The sequence below is a fragment of the Macadamia integrifolia genome, chromosome 7 (genome assembly GCF_013358625.1).
Source record: "Macadamia integrifolia cultivar HAES 741 chromosome 7, SCU_Mint_v3, whole genome shotgun sequence".
In the NCBI taxonomy this organism is placed as follows: domain Eukaryota; kingdom Viridiplantae; phylum Streptophyta; class Magnoliopsida; order Proteales; family Proteaceae; genus Macadamia; species Macadamia integrifolia.
In genome coordinates, this window is record NC_056563.1 from 16641518 (window position 1) to 16667311 (window position 25794).

The 25794-nt window shown below is 38.5% G+C and overlaps 1 pseudogene; it reads right to left on the reverse strand.

Moving 5' to 3' along the window:
* Nucleotides 1-8586: 8586 nt before the first annotated feature.
* LOC122084463 overlaps nucleotides 8587-25794 on the reverse strand; it is a 36732-nt pseudogene continuing 19524 nt past the window's right edge.

The following is a 25794-nucleotide window of genomic DNA, read 5'->3' on the forward strand; positions in this document are numbered from 1 at the left end:
TATCAAACTTTTTTTTATAATTGGCAGTATAGTGCATGGTCACAAGCTCAAGCCTCACATTGAAGAAATTGAAGCTAATCTGAAGCTGCAGTAACTTCTCATCATCACATCACACGCACTGTCGAATCACGAGTTCTTCTTACTCAAACACGTTATGGATCATGTGACTGTGAATATGATATGAAAACTCCAATCAACCGTTGATGGTGGGTCAACACTACTCAACAACCTTCCACTATCTTTTTTTTTCTTTTTTGGGGGGTTTTTCTTTCTGTTTTTTTTGGAGGGGTGTGGGGATCGAGGGGGACCCTACCACTATCAAATCAAATGATCAAACACGTTCTATGGGCTTGGAACTTTGCCACAGCCATAGACAACGACCTTTGATCATGCCCTAATCAGAAGATATTATTAAACAAAGCTTCACCGCCAAATCAAATGAGTAGCCAACCTTTTGATCAAGTTTTCCACAACCATTGTTTGAGCCTTTGAGTTATCGGTATACTGCTAATCCGGATCATGGTTCTGAAAAATGGAACGCAATGGTTAGTATTGGCCTTAACTGATACCCGATGTTAATTTTTCTAATTTTATCCAATCCAGTCAGTTCTGAAACAGTATCGACCTTGACCGTTCCTGTGATTATTTCCGAGTTTTGGAACCTTAGTTTTAGAACCTTGATCTAGGTATAGGCACAGGTCAATCCCCGAACCTGGTCAATCATGTTCAAGTGCAATGACACGGATCAAGGGTATAATAAAAAACCAATTTTTAAGGAAACCTGGCAAAACCGTTCTATCCATCATACTGGTTTCCAGAGTGACCGATCCTCAATCCGATGCCGTGCACTTAAGCCATGTCCCATAAGGGGTCATTTGGATGGAGAAGAGAAGCCAAAGCATCACATGACCGTGTTAAATCTCAATTAAATTTTAAGGTGGAGCCCAATTAGATATGATGAGAGGAACCCCCCCAACCCCCCCCCCCCCCCAACCCCCCCACCGAAAAAAAAAAAAAAAAATTTAAGAGAGAAGATAGCCTAAACAGAAGTACAAAAAAATCCATTTCATTTCACTGTGAAAAGAAATTTATCTCACGATAAAGCTTCAACGGATAAAACAAGCATCAACCTGCCGTCTAAATTTCTGTTACTTCAGTTATATATTGAAAGGAATCAAACGCAATAGCAAATTCCTTAGCTTGGAAGGCCTTGTCTATATCGTATATCACCATTATTCAACAAACTCCACTCCGTGGTTGATGGGGGCTCTAACTTTTACACAACGAATAGATCTCTATTACCCCCAAAAATAAAGAAAATTGGCCTCCCCCCTCTCTTTCAGTTAAAGTAATCAAATCCCCTTTGTGGAGAAGTTCCAAAAAAATCAAAGTTGGATTATAATATTGAGACAGAAAGATGGGAAATTTCAGGTTCCAGATGACCAGATTCTTGGATCCTGGCTTGAACATTGTAGCACTTTAAAGTCTATCCTTGCAAATTGCAACATTGTAACAACTACTTAATTACCACATTACATGTCAGTTAATGAAGTATACAGAAGGATGGGAATCAGCCAACCCCTGTGCCCTATTCCACATATTATTGTTTTATATATATGGTCCTAATACTTCTAGATATTGTTCCAATCTGTTCTGGAAGCCTAGGACCCCTTTTGTTATGTGGGTTCACAAAAGGCAGATCAATCAAAGCCCACTTCAATTTTCTATATATGCTTCAGAACACATGCTGTAAGAGAGCAAACAACTGCAACCTATAATCATGCTGGATTGAATTTAATGAAAAACCTGTCGATCGGAAATATGAATATGCAAATAGGCCTACAATTTCCTACATAACCATATTAATCATGAAAATCAAAATTTATATGCTTCAATTACAGGCTGGATCAAGAACAGAATATATATATAAGCAATGCAAAATGACCCCAGAAACTGGAAAAAAGAAGAAAAAAAATGCCAAGAAGAGCTACAAGAATTATGAGACATTAGGGCAAATGCCAGTTCTCCATACTGAGCAAAATTTGTATCCTCAAGCAATCTGCCACACTAGGAAAATGTGATAAAAGACTTCGTGCAACAAACACCAAACAAAACGAATGAATTAACAGAACCACAAACATGGGCACAATAGAGAAGAAGGAATATCCAATAGAATTTTTAAAACCAAACAACCATATTAACATGTTCAACAGCATCCACATTACTTATTCAGATCTGGAATCTGAACAATGACCTTTAAAAGGCAACAAACAGACGACTAAAATTCTCGCAGGAATGACTAGCATATGTTTGATGTTTGAAATTCTTTACATTGGCACGGTGTCGGTGGGTTAGACCTTTGGTCTGCCCGGCTATCCGGAATCTACCTACAGATCAGATGCATTGACCTTCCCTTTCTACACCGAAACACTGAACATTGAAGATAATTCTCAACTTCTTACTTTAATGGGTAACAAATTCAGCTGCTTTCTTGAAGTCAGAAGCAGTATTCTGAAAATTTTAGGTGGAGCTGGTCCACATGATATTCAACTCCGAGCAAGAATCCATATCAATTCCCAACCCATCAATATGATTCAAAACAACAATGCAGGGCTGTGGAAAGCAATGAAAGATCCTTACATGATACCAAAATAAAAAATGAATTAAGTATCGATAATGGTCTCACAGGAGCAGCCAAGTGAATTTCTAGCCTTTCATTTCATTATGGAGTTTCACCAGAGCACTTAAAACCTTTATAAGAAACCTCATACTTGTTCCAATCACAGACGATGAAGAAATATATGCAGATCAATAATGATGGTACCAAGATAACTTCTATTTAATCTGCATTGGTTCCACCGTTCCAACAAACTTGCTAAGAAGAGAGGTAGTTTTAACTGCAGCATAGAATTTTGATTAATCCTTCTTGCCGGTTGTTTTGAGTTCATCAATTTAACCTAACATTTATATCTCACATTACCATATCTTCCAGTGGTTTAATTCTTAGGTACATTTTACACTCACTTCTCTTCTCAGTCCAAAACTAGCTCTCACATAACACATTCATGTTTGATTTTCTAGCTTCTGTTCCTTTCCTCTAAATTTGACACTAATATTGAATTCTCATCAATCTCACTTGCTCATCATGACTAGAATATTCCATTTGACACTGATATTCTTTCTGGTTGATGGAACTAAAGTGTTTAGGTTTATTGCTCGTGACACGAGATTGTGACAATTGTCAGAAGACATTCAGGTTCACTCAACCATGGAACAGAAAAATGTATCAAGCAGCAACAATGGAGAAATTAATATCACATTAAACTGTCAAAGTTGTCATCTTGCAACAATTAGATAGGCCCAGCTATAAGCTCTTGCTGTCTCTGCAGAGTCCAAGAGGCTTAGATAGGTAACTTTAAATAAGCATGCATCTAAAAGGCATAAGGGCATTTTTCTTTATCTTTCCACTCAATCCACCCCTCTTTATTAGCTCACTAGAATTTCCAAATTATGGCTTTTGTGACCCTGTTAACTTTCTCAACTTGGTGAAACATATAATTATCAGAGGGGAGGGGATCTACAAGCTAGCGGTGTGTAATGGAATCTCCCACACCTGCACCTTATTGACCGTCGGATGAGACGGGATGAATCTTAGCCGTTCATTGTCACTGCCCTGCATCACCTGCAATCAACTGCTGCTGCATCATCTGTCCAGAACTGCATCTCTGCAACCCCACCACGGCTGCAACATGGCAGATGACTAAGCATCAAACCCGTTCAACATGGATCCTCCATCTCTTCTCCTCAGCCATCCCGAAATCAACCTCTTCATCCCTTCAACAGGAAAACCAGAACCAAAACCAGAGCCAGCGAACTCCAGCAACCCTTTCAGTAGGAAATTTCAGTGCATTTAAGAGCCAAAGGTGCTTCCCCAATTGGAAAGCCTTGCCAGGGGTGCCTTCACCCTTCGACCTGAGGAAAGTAGAAGTGTATGGATGCTAGGAAGAACATCTCTCTGTCTATGACCCTGTCCAGGCCAAATGCCTTGCCGTCCTCATTGGATCCACTAAAGAATGTATGGAGCTTCTGAAGGACCATCTTCCTTATCTTCCGCTATGATGCAGATTCGTACCCATGGACAGATCCATACCTATCTGGGTTTCCAGAAGAAGATGAGTCCAATCCATATTTGGTTACTTGGCCTAGTAGGATATTAGGAAATCATATTTATTTGGGAACATTATGTAAGCTTTTATTCAAGTAGGATACGTAGGGAGATATCAGTTTCTTAATTTATTTTAGTTTCTTATATTGAGTTAGTTTCTTATTTAGAATTGGCTTCTAGTTTTAGTAGTTTTATTTCCTTTAAATACATGTGTAACCAACGATTGAAGACAGATTGAGATTTGAATGTTTGAGAGCCTTAGGGCTGTGGGTGATTCCCCTTTCCCCCATTTCTCTATGCGATTTCTCCCTCTCCCCAGTAACTTTTGAGTTCACCTCAGGGGTTCTTCCCTCTATTGGATTTGTGCAATGTTTGGTTGTGTGATCCCTTCCTTCTCCTTCTATTCTAGATCTTCCCTTCTTCCCTAAGACCCTCCATCAAGTAGTATCAGAGCCGAAGGATCCCTTTAACTCCACTGAAATGCAACTCCCTTTCACCTCCCACGGTAGCCCTTCCCTAAGCATCCTTGCTACCTTCATCGTAGGTTCTAGCAAAAGAAAAAAAAAAAAAAACAAAGAAGTCGAAGGGAGCATAGGAAGCAACCAAAAAAAAAAAAAATTCTTCGACAGCCTTCCCTGTTTAGTGTTCGGAGAGTGAAAAAAAAAAAAAAAAAAAGAAAAAAAAAAAAAAAAAAAGAAAAAAAAAAAAGAGAGGACAGAAGAAGAAAAGAGAAGAGAGATCAAGAGGAAGGAAAAAGAAGAGAGAAAAGAAGAAGAAGGCGACGAAGTAAAAGAAGAAGAAGGGTAGACGAGAAGAGAGAGATCGAGGCCAACCTTACCTGTTCCAGCCTCGATCGATCCTTATTCTGTCGTTGCTCCTACTGACAGAGAAGAAGACTCACGTCTCCCTCGATAAGCCCTCTCACCCACAATTCTTTCTTTTATTTATTTTCCCCTAATTTATTTTTTTCTGAATTTCTAGTATTGCCCTTTTGATTCTCCACTTATCCCTAGTTGTCCCTTTTACAATTCACTTCCAAGTGTACCCCTGCACCCACACTGATATCCTTTGAGGAATAAAGTGAGCTTCAAATATTACAATTCTGCCACTCTTTAGAAAAAAAAAAAAAAGAAGCAAACTTCGCGGATGGATTTAGATCTTTAACTGGATATCCGTCAACAATTGCAATTGATGCAAGAGAAGCTCGATGAGATTCAACTACACTGTAAGGGCATCAAAGCCCAAACACTAGTCACATCTGATTGTATTCACTCTACCTTTAACTATGTGATCTCAGCCATTGAGCGACAAGTGGATGGGCCAGAAGACGAACCACCAATCATTGAAGAAAAGATGACAGCGTTGGAAATTGAAGATCAACTTGTGAAAAAATTTAAATCGGTTGATCTCTTCAGTGAACTGATCGATTTTATTTTTCCGAGTCACTATTTCACCAATGAACTTCGTGTCGTGGATTTCATAGCATTTGATCATGGTTTCGATGGTGACTTCATACAGGCAAGAATGGATCCCAATCGATGGTTTCGATGGTGACTTCATACGGGTTTCGATGGTAACTTCATACAGGCAGCGCTGGTAAGGCGCTGAGGAGGTCCAAAAGCTGTAAAGCAATAGTACTCCTTAAGTGTATCACGTAAGGCGGCCGCCTTATGAGATAAGGTGCTATAAGGCGATGCCTTAGTCACCTTATAACCATTTTATAATTTACTACTTTTTTAAAATTACTTTAAGTAGATTCCAAATATAGATTTTTTATTGGTTGGTGTATGGTCTTGTTAAAACTTGAGATGCATGGGATCAGCTTATAACAACTAAATTTACTCCACAAAAAAACCAAAACAGTGAAACATGATTCACAAAGGGTTTGGAATTGGATTTTGAGTAAGGGTTTTGAGAAGAAGAAGTAGGCGACCATTTTGCTCTGGCTTCTTCTTCCAGTCTTTCTTCTTCGGCAGCGATGAGCTTACTCCGGCGAACAGTCGTACCCACTCTACAGGCAAGTTTTCTGTTTTTTTTTTCCTCATCTTATTTCTTTTTCATGCAGCTACGGTGAGGTTCTTTTTTTTTTTTTTCCCCCCTTCTCACTTCTTTCTTCTTCTTCTTTCTTGTTTCTTCTCGCTTTTTTCTTCTTCTGTTCTGCAACTTCTTCGAATGCGATACCTTATATTTTTTTTTTCTTCTTTCTTCTTCATTTTCTTCTGTTCTTCACTGAGCGGATGAGCTATTGAGCTCTGTACCCTATTTTTTTTGTTCCTATCTCTCTTTTTTTTTTCCCTTCTTTTTTCTTCTCCCTTATTTCTCTTTCTTATTTGATCTTCATTCTTCTTTGTTCTGCAACTTCTGCATACTTCTTGTTTCTTCTTCATTTTCTTCTGTTATTCCTGTGGGCTGTGGTTCTGTTTTTAATTAATTAATTCAATATTTCAATATGCTTATAGCCTCTTATATGCAGCTATATATTAGTTTATTACTGCCTAGTTTATTCTGTTAGATTGCCATTAAGTAGGTCATCAGTTGGATAGTTGCTGAATTGTATTTTGTTCTTAATTTAATTTCAATTTTTAATTCTGTTTGCTAGTATTTATTTAATAGGATTCAACATATGAGTAGTAGGATTCAACTAGGAATTGAGTCAAATAGAATGGTTTTATAAAAAAATTACACAGGAACGCTTTAGTCAATAAGGCGACGCCTTATTGCTAAGGCGCTCCGAAAGACCCTCAAACGCCTCCGTTGCTTCATCGTCTTAATAACTATGCAATGATTCCATAGGGCATAAACTTAATTCTTAAGAGTGGGAAAATGACCATGGCCTGGGTTGTGATTATGTTTCTGTAAGGCCTTGTTTGTTTTACAGAGAAAAGTGGAAAAGGAAAAAAGGGGTGGAAAAATTGTAATTGTTTCCCACAAACTATCATAAATATGAGTATTTGGATAAGTAGAGTGGGAAACTTACCAGACAAGGTCATTTAATGTAATAAGTATTGTCTGTTGATGTGGCACTTAACTTTTCCCACTCCACTCACTTCCAAAGTCTTCATGGAAAAGTTGTTTTGTGTTTATCTTTATCTTCCTATTTCCTCTCTTTCCCATAGAATTCCACCCCACTTCCATTTCCTCTTTTTCCCATAGAATCCCACTCCACTAAAAATTACGTATTTCGTTATTTCCTTTCCTTCCCTTTCCTTGTCAACCCAACCCACAACATGTGGGACCCATCCTCACAAGTTTCCCACCCCTTTTTATTTGTCAAACAAATGGGGCCTAAATCATCTTGCATCTCACTGGAGATGCTTCGATGGATTTCGGTGTCCAAACGTAGTAAGTACTAACGAGGATACCTTCAAGTTCGTTGGCTCTGTTTGCTGTTCACAGTTTCAAAGACGACATCCCACTTTGTATATATATGGCTGTTCACAAATTAAGCCTTCTTCACTCATTAGAGGAAAGAATAGATGTCTTCCCATGGTTTCTAGATTGGCAAAGTGCACAGTGACGATGAGCCTCGTCAAACCATAGTTGGTATTGACATCAACAATATTAAGATCCTATTGCCTTGCCTGTGAAGTCTCCTCTCAGATTCAAATCCATCTCAAGTGGCTTTCTCTAATCTCTGATCCCCTTTTCATTCAGAAACACTGCCTTCCGATTTCAGAATCACTCCTATCGTTTTCGGATTGCTCTAACTCAACCAATCTATTTGCAATGAATGATAGGAATGAAAACCACAACTTACTTCTAAAATGTTTAGAGTATCATGTCTGGATTCAGGGTTTGGTGAAAGTTGACCATTTACACCCAAAAGTGGAATTCATACACAATTATTTTGGCTCATATCAACAGATGCAGTTGTTGGGAGAGGGGGGAGATAGTGCAGGGGATAAGGGGTGTACAAGCAGGGGAGGAATCGATGGGCTGATGAGGGCAGTAGGCGACAGTGGTGGGAGATCATGTGTGGATGGTGGTGGGGAAGAGATGCAGAAAGGTGGAGATGCGGCGGAGCTCAATGCCAAGGGTTGCGAAGGGCACAACTTTGGGGGATCGTAAGTGGTTCCAAGGCAGTGAGTCTAACGACTGAAATGCTTCCCACCCCATCCGATGGTTAATGATGTGCTAGCATAGGAGATTCCATTACACCTGGCCAGTGTGTACAACATTTTCCCATATCAGAAAGCTGGTGGTTGGGAATAAAATACAAAAAATAACACTAGTAGGGGAAGGTGCAAGAACAAAAACAACAAGAAGAAGAAAATGGACTTGCTGATGTGATGCCAGAATATTTTCCCATTTGAGAATCAGAAGATGAACAACATAAAAATATAAAATGAAAAGTTCTTCTGAGTCCTGACATCAAGGTTTAGCAATCAAATGCCAAACCATATAAAACAATGCCATTGGGATTGACGAAAGGAACAGCTGATTTCTTTTCCAATTTTCCTATTGCTTTTTTGCAACTTTGATGAAAGATACATAATTCAGATTAGTGGAGCAACATTCAAATTTTTAAAATTACATTCATCAGCAAAATTGCCCATTTCCTTGGGTTTAACATAAAATATCAGTTGGAGTAACTCACTGCTCCGTCTTGATGAAATGAATGGCGAGTAGCTTCGCAACTGTAAAACCATTGAAAGAGTCGACCTCAAAGAGTTCTTTAAGCTTCTCATCACATAGTATCCTCCTCTTATCAGATGGATCCTTCATGGACATGCATAAAATTGAAAAGGAGTCTTGGAAATGACAGAAAAGAGTAAAAGAACATAGGGATGCAAATGGGTAGTCAAAAAACCAGATCGATCCAACTGTGCTTCCATTTACGTAGAAAATTGGAATTGTATAAGAATTTGTGTAATGAAAGATATATTTGCATATACTATAATAATAAGACACAAAACCTGACCCATATATATCCACTCCAATTACAGTCTATATGATAAGATTATATAAAATTATATTCAGTATAATATATTTTGCATTCATTTATATTGTTACTTTTACTTTTTAAAGAAAAGGCAACTTATATAATAAAACCTGCTACAAGAATAATTGATCACATATGCCATTGGATTTGAGTTCAGATGTAAAACTCCCATTAGATATTTTTATATTGGATATACTAATTGAATTTGAATTCAGATATTGGTATATCTGCTTTAAACTCAATCAATTTACAATCCACACAAACACACCCACACCTACACACACAGTAAAAACAAAGGGCTACTAAAGCAAAAATTTACATAATTAGATATGTCTTCTATCCATAAAGTACTCAGATAAGCATAGCATACAAAAGTGCCTAAGAATGAATTGACAGTATCTCTAATTTTATAAAAATTACTCAACTGACATGGAACTACCATTTAGCCCCTAAAAGTTATTATACTGGCTGCATCCCTGGAACCATGTTAGCCCAGAAAGTTGAGACTACTGTGAAGGATCCTATTTAGATCACCAATGTCTAATCATAGTTTTTAAGGCGGTAAGGCGACGGAGGCGTTTGAGGGTCTTTCAGAGCGCTTTAGCGATAAGGCGGGCATAAAGCGTCGCCTTATCGACTAAAGCGTTCCTGTGTAATTTTTTTTTATAAAACCAATCTATTTGGCTCAAATCCTAGTTAAATCCTATTACTCATATGTCAAATAAATGTTAAAGGTTCATATTCATACCAATGTAAGATATTCATCAAGAAAACAAATCAATAAAGTGAATAAACTAAGTTCATCTTCATCAATCATCAATCATCAATCATCAATCATTAATCATCATAACATATTAACATATAATATAAATACATAATTATGAAACAAAATTATAAATATAAAGCAAAGAAGACAAAAAATACAAGTATTTATTATACTTACTTCTATGATGCCAAAATGAGTGCCTAAGTAAGGTCATCCACTATATGTTTACTCCCGTCAAAGAAGAATGAAGCTCACCGCTGCCAGAACAAAATGGTCGCCTGGATCAATGGCTCTTCCTTGTTCCTTGATTCCTTCTCAAAGCCCTTTCTTAAAACCCTTGACAAAATCCAAACCCTGTTTGTGAATCGTGTTTTTGTTTTGCTTGTTTTGGTTATTTTATATGGAGTAAAGCTGATCCCATACATTTCAAGTGTTAACAAAACCATACACCTACCAATAAAAAATCTATATTTGGAATTTTCATCAAGTAATTTTAAAATGTGTTTAAAAAAAAAAAAACCCATAAGGCGCCACTTCACATAAGGCGGAGCACTGCCTTACCATCTCTAGACTGCATCAGCGCCAAGGCGCTGCTAAGGCGTCGCCTTACCAGCACCTTAAAAACTATGTGTCCAATAACTTGATGCATAACCCAATGTATGAATACTTGACACATACAAGCTTCCTTGCAAAGTCCATAAAAGAAGTCCATGAAATGACTGATGTGGACCCATAATATGGCTCAATTCCAAATAAACAATCAAAACTTGTCCCAAGATGATAACGTGTAGGCCTGCCCTTATTCCTAGGATGCATATGCCTTTTCTTCTCATTGGAAAATTATTTAGGAACTGGTTATCATGTAGCTTTTTTCCCCCAAGTCTAGCAGAATCTCCCTTAAATTGTTCAATCAAATGGTCCATAAATAATTGTTAATTCATGCTTGTATGAGTCTGTAATGAGCGCATTGCTATAAGATGTAAGGGAAGTTTTACAAAATATACAAGTTTATGCAGCACTCTCACTGGGAATCTGATATCCTTGTTTGAGATTTACTATAAAATTCTCTCTAATGCAGTCTTGTTTCAAATATTGGTCCTATTTCGATATCTACTGGGTTTAATTGTAATGGGATGAAATATATAGCCAAAAGTGGAGGTCTAAAGAGGTGTACAACAACAACAAACTCAGCCTTATCTCAATGCAGTCTTGTTTCAAATATTGGTTTATTTCGATATCTACTAGGGGTTCTAATTGTAATGGGGTGAAATATATAGGCCAAAAGTGGAGGTCTAAAGAGGTGTACAACAACAAGAAACTCAGCCTTATCCCAACTTGATGGGGCCGGCTATATGGATCCATACAAAACAAAATAGAAAAAGTCCAAACAGGAGTGGAGCAGGCCGCAGGGGAGAGATGGAAAGATGAGAGAAGAGGAAAGAAATATGAGAGTAAGAGGAAAGAGGCGCAACCAATAGTTAGGAAAATCTCAGCTAAATGGGGTCGGCTACAGGATCCTTAGGTTCTATCCAAGTCATAGTTGGGACAAGACCAAGGCTATGCATGTCATTCCTCACCACTTCTCCTATGGTCATTTTAGCCTACCCCTAGCTCTTTTGGCTTCTTCAATCTGGATCCGATCACTTCTCCTTACTCAGGCATCCTTAGGCCTCCATTGGACATGGCCGTACCACCTCAAACGAATTTCACGGAACTTGTCGTTGATCGGGTCTAAAGAGGTGTGCAAACAATAATATTTTAATTAAGTAATATAGTGTGTGAGTCCCTCTTCTAGATTTATTTGGGTAGTCTTAGGGGCAAAGTAATTTAGTTTAGAAAGTTTTACCATTTCTGGTCTCTTTGTTAGAAAGTTCCTATTTTTTCTAGAGCCACATAATTTTCTTTTCTTTCTAGGTAGTTTCTATTTTTAAATATCTGAGTTATATTAATACATGCAACCCCCGCCCCAACAATTGAGATGAAGAAACAAAGTTTTTAATAGCCATCTAATCACCCATAGGCTAGGGTTAGAAAACCAATCATATATTTAGAACGACAGGTCAAAACAACTACCAAACTACAGAGAAATCCAACAACCAGATCAAAATGGATCAGATCTGGCCCGAGTCTTGGTCAAAGGCCTTGTTAGTATGAGGAATGGTTTAAAAAAGTTATATGCCAATCCAACAATTAGATCTGGAAAAACCAAAGAGTTACTAAAATAGCAGGTTGCTGAAATTATAAACTCAAACTTGGCAGTTACAGAAAAATGGCAACTAAACTAAAGAATAGCTAGTGAAAACCAAAATAGAAACATAGAACAGATTTAGTAATTAAGGAAGACAAGAAAAGCAAGTGAACCAGAGTTGATAACATGCAGAAAATAGAAAACAAAGAGAAGAGCAGTACTGTTACAGCAATCAGGAATAGACAGAGAATTTCCACTAAAGCTTGGGAAATGGACTGTTTTGGTGATTATGTTGGCAATAGAACCTGGTTGAAAAACTGAGAAAAGAACTGGCAGAGGTTAGCTAACAACAAACAACTAGAGACAAAACAGAAACAGGGAAACAAATATGCACAAGAAGGGTGCACAGGAAACCGACCTTGAGAAAGGAGAAGAGATATGGCTAGGCCTCTCACCTAGAACTTGACCAGCATCTCACCAGTCCATTTGGCTTCCCACCAAGGTAGCTGATGCATCTCACAGATATATAGCAAGCATAATGCTAGGGTTTTTGTCAAAATTGTGGGGGATTCAAGGCCTGTTCTCCTTTATTTACAACTTTAAGAAAAATGAACACAAGAGGTAGGAAACCCCATGTGTGGGAGATGGTACTCCTTATAACCTAAGAACAAAAACCATAACCTCATCCCAACTAAATGGGGTCGGTTACATGGATCCGATATGGTCTAGAATAATAGTAGATATAAGAAAAAAGAAGTTTCAGAAGGAATCAAAAGGAGGTAAAATGAGGTCTAATAAAAACCATTTGGAAACTTAAGTAGAAATAGATGCAAAATCCCCAATATTTCGGCTTATAGAATTGGCTCATTGCAATAGAAACCCTAAAAATGACTTAAAATTAAGTCTATCTTGAACCAGTATTGAACCATAAGTTCAGGTTGACACAGAAAACAGAACCAAACCAAAAACAACAGGCTCTTCTTACTGAAATTCTGAGTCAGTTTTATTTGAAAGAGTTTGAGTGTGGAACTCTCTTTGTTCAGCTGCTAGTTCTCTTCCATTATTCTCTTATCGGACCTATTTGCTTCTCATACCAATAACCTGTAATCTTTAAACATCTTGGACCCGAAAGCAGAAACAGCCAGCAGTCTGATTTCAAGGAGCTATTCTGAGAAATTATTAAATAAAGATTATGTACAGCTATGGGAGAAGCTTTTAGAGAAAGGGAAGACAGCAATCCAAATGCCAGTTTTTAAGATGTGACTCATTAACCAGATAATCTAGCACATGGTTCAACCAAGAGAAGCAACAAATACCTGAAGATTATTTTGTTTTATGTACTCCCACATTCTCTTTACAACATCAGCCCGTGACAATGCAATCTCACCGGTACCAATGAACTTCACCAAGGACTCAGAAAGTTGAAGGGGGGCAAGAAAACCAGAATTCCCTCCCTTTTGCCTTTTTTCTTTGGGTTTGGCATCATTTGGACCTGAAATAGGAAACTACGTATTTTTAAGTTTTTTTTTTTTTTTTTAAATTCAACAGAAAATAAGAGTTATCAAAAGAATAAGCAGGTATTATACCATATGCTGATGACATCAGGTGAAAGAAATAAAAAATAAAATGATGAATGTTTCCTCGTTAACCTCACCTTCTGTTCTCTCTTGCTTTCTTTGCTTCTCCTTTTGTGTCAACCTGGCTGGTGCTGTTAATTTTGTTGATAACCAATATCAGTAATATCCCAAGCAATTATGGATGTGATAATATTACAGGATTAAGGAAGATGTGAGTACCAATTAGAGAGGGGGGGGGGAGGAGAACCACAAGCACACTGATAAATAAGTTACCAGAATAAGACAACCAATACCAATGACAGAGATTGAGTGCAAGGGAGAAGAAGATGAATGGAAGAAGGAAAAGAGAGCTATCGCAAGAAAGAACAATAGCTAATGCAATAGATCTCTCCATCCACAATGCTTTATAGATAATCCAATCAAAATTACAGTACAACAAGGGCTCTTGTTGTAGTACAATAACTAATCAGTAGATGACTAAATAACTAACTTATAAACATAATAGGAAACTAACTCATAAACATAATAGGAAACTAAGTTTGTATAAACTGGCTAACACCAACAACGAAAAATATGTCAGGTCTAGTAACTGTTTGATAAATAAGTTTCCCTACTAGTCTCTTGTACTGGCGCTTATCATCAAAGTCTTCGCCATCACTTGTTCCAAACTTCTGGTGTGGATCCAATGGAGTATCAATTGGTTTCCAAGAAAGCATATTAGTCTTAGATAAAAAAACCCAACACATATTTTCTCCGTGATAGACTAATCCCCTTCTTACTTCATAGCACTTAAATACCTAGAAAATACTTGAGGCACTCAAGTCTTTCATCTTAAAATGCTGATGTAAGTAAGATTTCACCTCTGCAATCCCAGACTCATCATCTCCAACTATCATAATATCAGCGACATAAACAACCAGACAATCACTCTATAACCCCGAACAAATAAGAGTAATCATAAAAACATTGTGAAAATCCACAGAGTAACACTGAACTGAACTTGTCGAACCAGGCTCTAGGAGTTATTTTTGACCATAAATTACCGTGTGTAGCTTACATACTTTGTGAGAATTCACCCCCTAAGCAACATACCTTGGAGGTTTCTCCATATACACCTCCTCTTGTAGATAACCATGTAAGAACGCACTCTTGATATCCAACTGACAGAGAGGCCAGTCTAAATTCACAATCAAGGAGATAAGAACACAAACTAAATTAAGACAAGTAACCGATGAGGTCTCAAAATAATCACCATATGTCTGAGTATAACCCTTCGCAACCAAATGGGCCTTTAGCCATTCAATTGAGCCATATAAATTATACTCAATTGCGTAAGATCCTTACCTAGAAGCAAATCCACCATGGTCCATGCCTGTTGAGATATTAAGGCATCCATATTTATTTCCATAGCTACTTTCCACCCAGGATGAGATAAAGCCTCATGATGATTCTCAAGAATGGAGTTATTTGATAATGAGAAAGCAAAGTTACGGGAATGAGATGGACGGTGATATAAAAAAAATGTTTAATAGGATAAGCAGCCATGGATTTTTGAGTGGTATAACAGATACCTTTGCGAAGAGCCATTGGTAAGTCAAAAAGAGAAAAAGACAGATTAAGAGCTTCAGCTGGAGGGGCAGATTGTGTGGTGGGCTAGGAAGCAGAAAGAATCAAAGGAGACTGATGACTGTCGTTGATACACTTTTAGTGGGGCAGATAATGTAGTTGTTGGATCTTGGATCATCATCAAAAGGATCAAGTAGAGGAAGAGGAGCTACACGACCAATACCTATACCACTGCAAGGCTAATAGCAGGAAGATGAAGTATTTTAAAAAAAGGTGACATGACACTGAAAGCTTCCGATGGGTAATAGGATCATAACTTTCTACCCTTTCTGTGTTCCAAAGTAACCCAGAAAACACCTTAATCGCCTAGGAGACAACTTATCAACCTGAGGTTGAGCAATGAACAAAGCATACACAACCAAAAACACAAGGCGGCAGAGCAAATAAGGAATGTGGGGGAAAACAAAACAGATAAAGGTTAACTGTTAGCTAAAACAAAGAAGGGCATCTGGTTGATCAAATAACATGCAGTGAGAATGGCATCGCACAAAAAATGTTTAGATAAATACATAGAATCATGAAAGATCGAGAAATCTCCAAAAAAAATCTTTATTTTTCCTCCAACAACCCCATTGTGTTGTGGGGTATAGAACAACTGTTTGATGAAGTATACCATTAGCTAAAAAAGCAAGAAATTTCACGGAGTGAAATTTTAGAGAATTATCAAATCGGAAAATTTAATGGAAGCATTAAACTAAGGTTGGACCTTGGTGCAACAATAAGTTTGCTCTATTGAGACCAAGTGGTCACAGGTTCAAGTCAAGAAACAACCTCTCCGCGAAACACAGGTAAGGCTGCTTATATTATGACCCTCCCTAAACCCCGTAGTGGCGGAGCCTTGTGCACTAGGTATGCCCTTTATTAAATTGGGTCTTTATTTCAGTATTTAAAAATATAAAGAAACTCTAAATGATCTTTCAACAAATAGACCTAAGCTAAATAGGAATGATCGTCTATAAAAGTAACAGAACGAGAAAAACCTACCCATTTGCAACATGACAGGGACAAAAAAATCAGAATAAACTAAAGAAAATAAAGAAAATTTCTAGACACATTACGAGCAAGAAAGGATGATTGATGATTCTTCCAGAATTCACAAGCTTCACACTATAGCTGGACACAAATTTACAACTAGGTACCAACGTTGAATCTTCAAAATAGATGCCCCAATGTCAAAAATGCCACTGAAGAGGAATTACATCACCAATAGCAGTAGTAGCACTGGAGCTCCAGATGAGGATGCAATTGGTGTTGCCAGAAGACACCTTCTTAGTATTACCATCAGACATAGTGGTATTAGGTAATTGTGGAGCCCACCTTGGTCGTCCATGTTTATCCAATCATATATCCACTATATGATTGGGCTTGCCACAAAAGGAATCACTGTCTGGAAGGTTAGTCACTCTGCTGTCCACCTATACTGCGACAACCACGGGCATGACCTCCCCATGAGCCATGCTCTCCCTAGAGAAGGTAAAACCTCGGCCAAAGTCAGCAATAAATGCAGAACTGCCATTGGGAGGCAGTTCTAGATGGAGTAAATATGCGCTGAAGACCTGCAAAAGTCTCGTGAAGAGAAGGCACCTTTTCCCTAGCAAGCAACTGGCTCTTAACAGACAAACTTTGCAACATGAAATTCCTTCCACTGATTTTAAGTTGTTCCAGATTAGTGGTAAGAGGCTAAATGAATATTGAGCTCCTCTGTTAACCCCTAAAAGCACTGAAGTATTCGTTAAAATACTTGTCCCCTGCTTGAAAGTTAAAAAAAAATTATCTTATATATTATATACACTGGACATATTCTTCTCTTGGGTAAAGCTTTGTTCAAATCCCCCCACACCCCTTTGGCAATGAGTGGAACATGACATTTTCTGCAATACCAGGGACCAAATTGTTCCATAACCATATAAGAAGGGTGTCATTCACACGCATCCACTCCTCATGCTTTAACATCAGAAGGTTCTTTGGAATCAGCAGACAGAGGTTCATATTGGAGGTACTTCAACTTCCCTTTAGCATTAATATAAACCTTAATGGCATGAGTCCATAGCAGATAATTAGCAGCTCCATTGAGTTTGATAGTGGTAATAGTGGTAATATGGACATTAACATTGTCCAGGTAGACTTGGGACAGCCATCATGAACAAATGGAACACTGGTGAGTCTCCAAGACTGAAGAATATAATATAGCATTAGGGAATGTAAAACCATAATAGCACACTGATCTGAAGACAACTGCAGAATTTGGGTGAATTTAAATAGCAACAAAAAGAGGTGTCAGATGGACACCAAAGTGGGTCGAGTGGCCCAAAGTAAGAGAGCAATAATGCCTTAAAACCTTAGGGAGATCCGATGGTCACTTCCCAAAAACAGGGTATCGCAAAGACTGGAGAAAATTGATAATACAGAACCTGGTGCCTGATTAGACACCAAACCTGAATCGAGTATGCCTTCCAATAGGGATAACAAGGCCCCCCAACTTCAAAAGGAACTGTTCATCAGATAAAAAATAAATTCACAACTTAATTTAGTGAAACAAGAAACTCACCAAAACAGAGTATCACAAGAGCTGTTTGAGAAATCTGATTCCAGAAAATCAGGGGATCTGATCAGCCCCAAATCAGAATCGAGTTCACTTACCAGCTGTCTTCATAAGATCCTAAAATATTAGAAGAAACTGCTGCTTGATATAAAATAATGATGGATCTTACTCCGGCATGATAGAAACCCATAAAAATATATTGCCGACTCTTACATGTGAGATATATCAATAACTCCATAGAACATCACGCAGAAAGGAGTTAATGCAGAAGTTGGTAAGAGACTACTAACTCCACAATGTTAACCCCAGTACACAATTAACAGTTCCACAATAGCCTTAAGGATACCTGACAGAAAATCAGAGGAATAACACAAAAGCAACCAGCAACAATGCTCCAGAAATATAACCTGAAAACAGGAACAAAAACCCAAGCTAAACTGTCCCAAAAGAGAGCAGAGAGAAACCTGCGACTGGGAGAGAGAGAGAGAGGTGCGGCTGGCTGTGTGTAGCTCCAATGGAGCTGCATTTCTGGTCGAGTGGAGGTCCCTTGAAGGCAATAATAACCCGTGAGTTTGAAAAGATTCTGACAGTTGAAGTTGAAGATATGGCAGTTCTTGAATTCCAGCCCTAGGAGAGAGAATCTGAACTGATTCTTCAAAAACTGCAACTGATTGTCTTGAACAGCCTCAGGAAGAGGATCGATTGACCCTTTAGAGTTCTGGAACAATCCCCAACAGTAGTTCTTCAATCAGATTTCAGAATTCCTTAAAGAGAGAAATCACAGGTCTTCAAAAAACCCAGGTTCCAAGTCTGTCGATTCTGGTTTCCGAGAATTAGTGGCCAGAACTGATATGATAACAGTAATAACAGTAGACAGAGAATAAGAGGTGATCGACTGCAAGAATAAAGGAGAAAAAAACAGAGATAAAGTGCGGGAGGAGTGGCTGTCTCGACTAGGGCTTCTCACCCACAGCTATCTCTGCTGTTCTAACAGTTTGACTGTAAAAATCTTTTATTCAAATCTGAAAATTAGGTTTATATAAGCTCGTCTATATATAGAGGGCAGGACCTTCCTAATTACAGACATACTAATACTAGGAATAAAAACCCTATGTGGAAAATAGATTCCTAGAACAATTTGGACTCGACATACACTTAATTAAATCGAAAGGCCCAATGGGCCTCTACTTAATTAAAAACAAACTAATTAAATACCCCCTAGCCGATGGGCCCAATGGACCCTTATTTATAATTAATGATTTAGCCACTTAAGTGGACTAAGTAGGGGTCCAATTGGCCTTCTTGGCTGGACCCTTCTTCCTCTCATATCTCCTTCTATAATGAGTATCTACATCAGGAGTCTTCACATAAACAGCATAATCAGATCTGGTTTTTCATGATATAAACTAGATCTTCATCGAAATAATTGCTGCTAAGGAGACTGCACAGAAGAAGAAGAAATTGACAGTAGAGACTCTCAAACCAAAGATGATGAACAATTGCTAGTACTGATTATCTAAGCTCCGATACCATGTAACATTACAAGAATCAGACAATCAATACCAACAACAGAGATCGAGTGCAAGGGAGAAGAAGAAGAATGGAAGAAGGAAGGGAAATCTATCGCAAGAGAGAACAATAGCTAATGTGATAGAGATCTCCCTCCACAATACTTTATAGATAACCCCAATCACAATTACAGCAGCACAAGGACTCCTTGTTGTAGACTTGTAGTACAATAACCTAATCAGTAGATGACTAACTAACTTATAAACATAATAGGAAACTAACTAATAAATGTAATACGAGAAAACTGAGACTACAGCAAGGGACTGACAAGAGTACCCCAGCAATATTACAACAGAACTTAACAAAAGTCATACTGATTACTAGTCCTAAGCTATGCATGTCTTTCTTCACCAGTTCTCCTTGAGTCATTTTAGGCCTACCCCTAACTCTTTTAGCTCCCTCGGCAAAACTAGAAAGGATAAATTAAGGAATGACCCTCCCATATATGACGATTCCCTGGCTCGCACCATATCTCCCTCCCATTCTCCTCGACCCTCCGCCCATCTTTCCCTTGTCTCCTCTTTGAGAAGACGCTTTTCCCCCTCTCATGTTATTTCTTCAATGGACACCACCATCCCCCGGCCCTGCCCTTTTTGTTGCGTCCCTAATCTCCCAAACCTGGTCCATCACTCTCCTCAGTCGTCACCCATCTTAATCCAATCCTGGCCCATCTCTCTCCCTTGGCCCATCTTATCCCAACCATCTCCAACCATTACACCTCATCTCCATTTCATCTCACCCAACTGAAGACCCTTCTGACCCAGCGCTCATCTCCACCTTGCCTTTGGCCTTTGCCCTTGGATCCACTACGGGCTTGCCACCTCTGCCCAAGAAAACTGTGCCGACCATCGTGCATGCCTCGGGCACCTCTTCCCTTGTGGTGGCTCCTTTGCATGTCTACCATCGACGCGACATATTCTTGCCCCTTAGCCTGAAAATTTGTAACCATTTCCTTTGTCACGACATCTTGTAATTGCCCTAAGCCTCTTGGGGCCTCCCTTGTGTTTGGGTCTGGTAGCTTAGAGGGGGATTTGACTTGCCCTTTTTAGTGTATTGTGGGTGGTTGGGCCATTCCCTCTCCCTTTGTTTTCTCTGGGCCTTGTTTGGCTTTGATGTTGGCACTCTTCTTCTCCCCCCTTCTTTCCTTTGGTAATGAATTTTTTATTCACCCGAGAAAAAGTAAGGAATGATTATACTAGAGCAGATTTGGGAGTTGCCCCGATTCAGGACAAGCTCCGAGAAAGTCATTTGATGTGGTATGACCATGTTCAACGGAGGCCTTGGGATGCACCAGTAAAGAGGAGTGATCGCATTCAGATGGAAGAATCTAAAAAAGCTAGGGGCAGGTATAAAATGACCATAAGAAAGTATTGAGGAAAGACATTCAGAGTTTAGTTCTTGAATCTAGTATGACCTTGAATAGAGCTGTTTGGAGGGCAAGGATCCTTGTAATCGACCCCATTTAGGTGGGATTTTTCTGAGGTGTTTCTGTGTTCCTTTCTTTTTACTTTTTTATTATTATTTTACCCTCTCATGGATCCATGTAGCCGACCCTATTTAGTTGGGAAAAGGCTTAGTTTTTGTTATCGTTTGATCCGAATTAAATCCCCCCCTATACTGGAGCATTGAAATGCCTCACTGCACAAGTTTTGACACCTCAAATGACTTTCTCATGACTTATCATGTAGGGAGTTACTCCTGAATTTCTAATTTTTTTATTCTTTATTTATCATTTTAACTACGGTCTAATGCAAAATTAAAACTAAATTGGGGTGGCGCACCAAGAGATGGGTCAACCATGATAAATAGGATAAGAGGATCATTGAACCATGGCAGTAATACAAAGTTTCTCAGACTTCGATGATAAAAATTTCTTGATGGATCCTACCTCGAATGTTTCTGCTTTTACCTGGTCAAAATCAGGATTATCACGCACTCAGGAAGTTGATCAGTTCCATCTTTTTGAGGATTGGGATGACAAGTACCACCCTTTACCAAAAAAAAATAAAAGGATGAAAAGTACCATCAGGTGTTCCAGAAATGCCTGCAATCGAGTATATAGCTCTACGAACGAATTTTCCAGTATAATGTGGTTCCACTGCACAACCTTTTCTAGTTTTGGTGCTTGGGGGAATCATTCTCATTTGCAGGGATTCTATGTATCGCTTTCCAGAAGAAATATAGATCCTTAAAAGATGCAATCAAGAAACAGAATAGCGATGATATTAGGAAACCGGAAATCAACTGCAATCACAACATCAGGAAAATTTTGCAGCTCTGGATAGGCAGAGAAAACTTGTTCCCTTTCTTCGAAAGAAAAGTTCAACAGACCACATGAAAGGAGGAATTAAAAAGGTCAACAACAATGGAAATATTCATCTGGAGGCAGAAATTCAGTATCCACTATGTCAAGAAGAGCCATTAAAGCTTACTTCAACAGAAAAATGATCCAATTTATCATAAGAATCAGGTGGCTGATGAAGATGAGCAAGGAGATACGGGGAAGGATTCAATTGTGAAGTTGAAAAGTTTATCTGGAATCTTCTTTTCATTCTCTCTTTCTGCAAATAGGTCAGCATTCCCCCTTTCTTTATGTTCTTCAGTTTTGGCATACAAAGATTGACCAATTTTATCCAAGTCAGTGAGGTCAAATAAAGTCAAACATTCAAATCAGCTCATTAGTACAAATCACTAAGGGTCACAGTTCCTGGTTTCTCCATTTTTACAGGCAGAACTAAGCTGTGTTTGACAACTATTTGCAGTAATACACAATAACATTGAAAACAGAGTTAACATCCAGATGCAAAATCTAACTCTATGAATAGAACCCAGTAGAAATTCAAAAGAAATACCATCGTCTGAATCTAGCGGCCAGATATGCTTTGACAGAGCCTTATTCATTTGAAACATGTTTATTGAATCTACACGAAAAAGTTCATGCAGTGTTTCATCACACATTATGTTCCGCCTATTGTTTGGATCTTGCAAATTGTTCTCTCGAATGTAGGCCCAGATTTGCTTAACAACCTAGAACCAAGGTAAAAGAGCAAGAAAAGTTAAGAGCACCAAAATTCCTTCATGCTCCAAATGACCAAATGAAAAAGGTTCAAGGAAATTTCAAGGACTAACAAAAAGTATACCTCAGTTCTGGCCAACTCCGGTACTCCAACAAATTTTTGAAGTTGAGGAGACAGGCTACATAATTTGGAAATCCTCCTCCTCTTTTTTTAACATCTTTGGTAGGCTTGCTTGACCTGCTAAATAAGATTAACCAACAACTTCTTTAACCTTCATAATAGAACAAAAGTGAAACCTAGCAAGTAGTATTTCTGGGCATTATTGAAAGATCCTACCAATAATCTACCAAAAACTAAGTACATCAGACCATTTCTCTATCAAATATTACACATAGGAAATAAGAAGGCAAGCTTCATTAATAAGGTCTCAGGATGCAAAACAGTCATGGCATTGAATGAGTAGTGGATCTCGGCAGCTGGATTGTTGACTAGAAGAGGAAGGGCCTCAAAGTAAAATAAGGTTGCAAGTATCAGCATGATCTTTCATTTTGATAGCTCACATTTCTTTCTCATAAAACCATAAACGGTAGTCATTTTCTAACATACAGACCTTATTAATGAAGCTATACTAACTAGCACCTATAACTCTCAAGAGAGTGCGGAGTGGTTTAAGATGGGAAAAAAAAAAAGAATAGGAAACCAAGTGTCTAAAGCCAAAACCTGAGTCATGTGCCTTTGAAACCAAAGAGACAAGACAAATATATGTGCAACATGAGAACCTGGCACAACCATGTGCCTTGACAAATGGATTTGGACAGGCAAAAGGGGTGGCATAGGAGTCTTGCACATCATAACGGTACCACAACCACAGCAAAACTAGTCTAAAGTAGATTCAATTTCAGGCTACCAACTACCCTACCTATGGTAACTGGTAAGAGGTCTCTGCAAACAAGCACCTACTACCTGCTATGTCATTGAAACCGACACATCCTACAATCTACTATTAGGATTTAGGAAGAGGATTTGAATTCCCACGTGAACCGAAGTTGGCTACAGCTGTACATCCATTTGTATATACTTAAAAAAAAAAAAATTGTTCATAGGCTCTTGTTGAACGTGAAAAAACCCTACTCTAGTTCCATTGAGCCGCTCAATAACTCCTAATCATAGATCCATGGCATCCTTTATACAGTTAGATACCAGATAATATATTTTTGATAAAGGAACTAAGGTAGTGGATCTTTTATCTCCGTATCACCGTGGAGGAAAAATCTGACTAATTGGGGGAGCTCGGGAAGAAAAAACAGCCTCAGACAACCCACCAAAGCACGAAAGCCAGGAAATTTCAGAAAATGGATTCCTATGCAAAGATTGCCTACTCAGCCATCTCTCCAAAAGACAATATCTATTTTATTTTTATTCTTCAGAATAGAACATGGCATATGAGTGCATACCATCATTATCTTTGTGTAATTTAAAAGGAGCAGTCCTTATTTGCAATTACAGGGAGTTGGGAGTTTTCTTCGACCTTAGAATAGCAACCAGTTGCGGTTCTGGTTGACAGAGGAAGAACGAATAAAAATAAGCAATACAGGAGAATAGAGGAGAGTTGGAAGAGCACACCTGGAAAGAGGGGAGTCGAACCTCAATCAAGCAGGGATGAAGGAGAAGAGAACCAGTACACAACCAGAAAAATCAAACTTCCATTCATTCAAATCCTCCTCAATCATAGTTTAATTACAATTATATAGAGAAAGGTTCCTAATCATATCCTGAAACTGGAAGCAAAATCTAACAAACAAATTCAATAAGAAATTAAATTCAAACTAAAAAATCATAAATAAAAGATAAAATGCCCTAGATACCCATTGATGCAGTTTGGCGATGGATCTAGCATATCTTTTATTTACTATCCTTTTTAGAGTTAGAATTAGTATGGTAGATTTTTCTTTGAGTGAGAATTTTATTTCTATTTTAGTTAGATGCAATATTTGTTTCAAATAGGAAAGTAGGACTGTTTTCAGTCTTTAAATAGGATTATTGAACTCAACTGAGATGGAAAAAAAAATTGAATGAATTTGAAGAGATATGTTTTGGTTTGAATCGATGACTGCCATGGATGGTTTTCTTCTCTGAAATTCTTCTTTTCTTCCTCTCTATTTCTTCTGGTTTTTCCCTTATCTTCTTCTTCTTCTTCTTCTTCTTTCCTCCTTATTTTCCTCTTGCTGGCTGAACCCCTGTTCTGGGCGGTAGATTACAGCCCTCATGATGCACATCGATTTCTTTTCTGTATGATCTGTTAGGGCTGAAGTTTTGATCGAATGTTTCCCCTACTTGGGCGACCTTAATCCTAGAATCTCATCCCCAAAGGATCCTTCTATCAAGAGATTCGAACCTGGTTCAGATCTGGTTCTGCGCCTTGTGCTAGACTGAGTTGCAGGTACAGTTGTTCCTCGAGGTTTTCTGGTGCTAGAGTGGAAGCAAATTTGCTGCTGTGATTTCTTGTGAAGATTTCAGTTGGAGCTTGTGGCTGAGAATCGATAACCAACAAGTTTGGGTTATCGCTGGTTCTGTTCTCTGTCAAGACCTAAGGTTGAAGATGAACAACCACGTATTTGCAACTAAAACACTTGCTGAAATTTCACATGAGGTCAGATCTTTGTTATTTTCACAAAGCCCACTTCTTTCTAAAGTTTTGTTTCTAATTATCTCTAATCTGAACTTAAATTCCGGAATACCCCCCCTCTTTTACTTTTCTATTTCAGTTTGACCCTAGAACCTATTTTCATTTCTTTTAAGTGCTTGAATATTCCTGAATTCGCAAAATTGCCCCTCAACCTTTAAATTGAGGTATTTTATCATTCTTGTGGGCCCTATACGATCCGATTTCAGTCCTTGAAACCCGGATCCGCATCACCCATGTTGAACCGACAACCAGGTTTGGACTTGGTTCTTCTTGGGACAGGTCGGTCCAGCCTTGTAACTCCATCGCTGGCAGGGACATGCAGAGTGTGAATGAAATTGGGGGTGGAGGGGGAGGGTCATCATAACTCATGGATGTTGTATCCATGGACTGCAGCCGAGGTGCATGCCCAGCTTGGGACGAAGCATATGGTGACCCTACCTGCACCCCAAGCACATGCCATAGTGGCATGCAGCCTTGAGGTGACACAGGCCATCATCTAGTATGTGACCAGAATACTTCAAGAAAAGATCCAAGGAAGCAGTATCAAACATGGCATGTAAAGTGGTAAACAAGGCATCACAGTTCTCTCTCCTTTCTTCTTCTTACTGTTTTCACCACCAATAAATGTATGTTCTTCTTCACATAACACTCCCACATTTCTTCTTCTTCATGTGGTCTTCCACCAATGAGGCACAGTACCTCCTTCACTTCTTTCT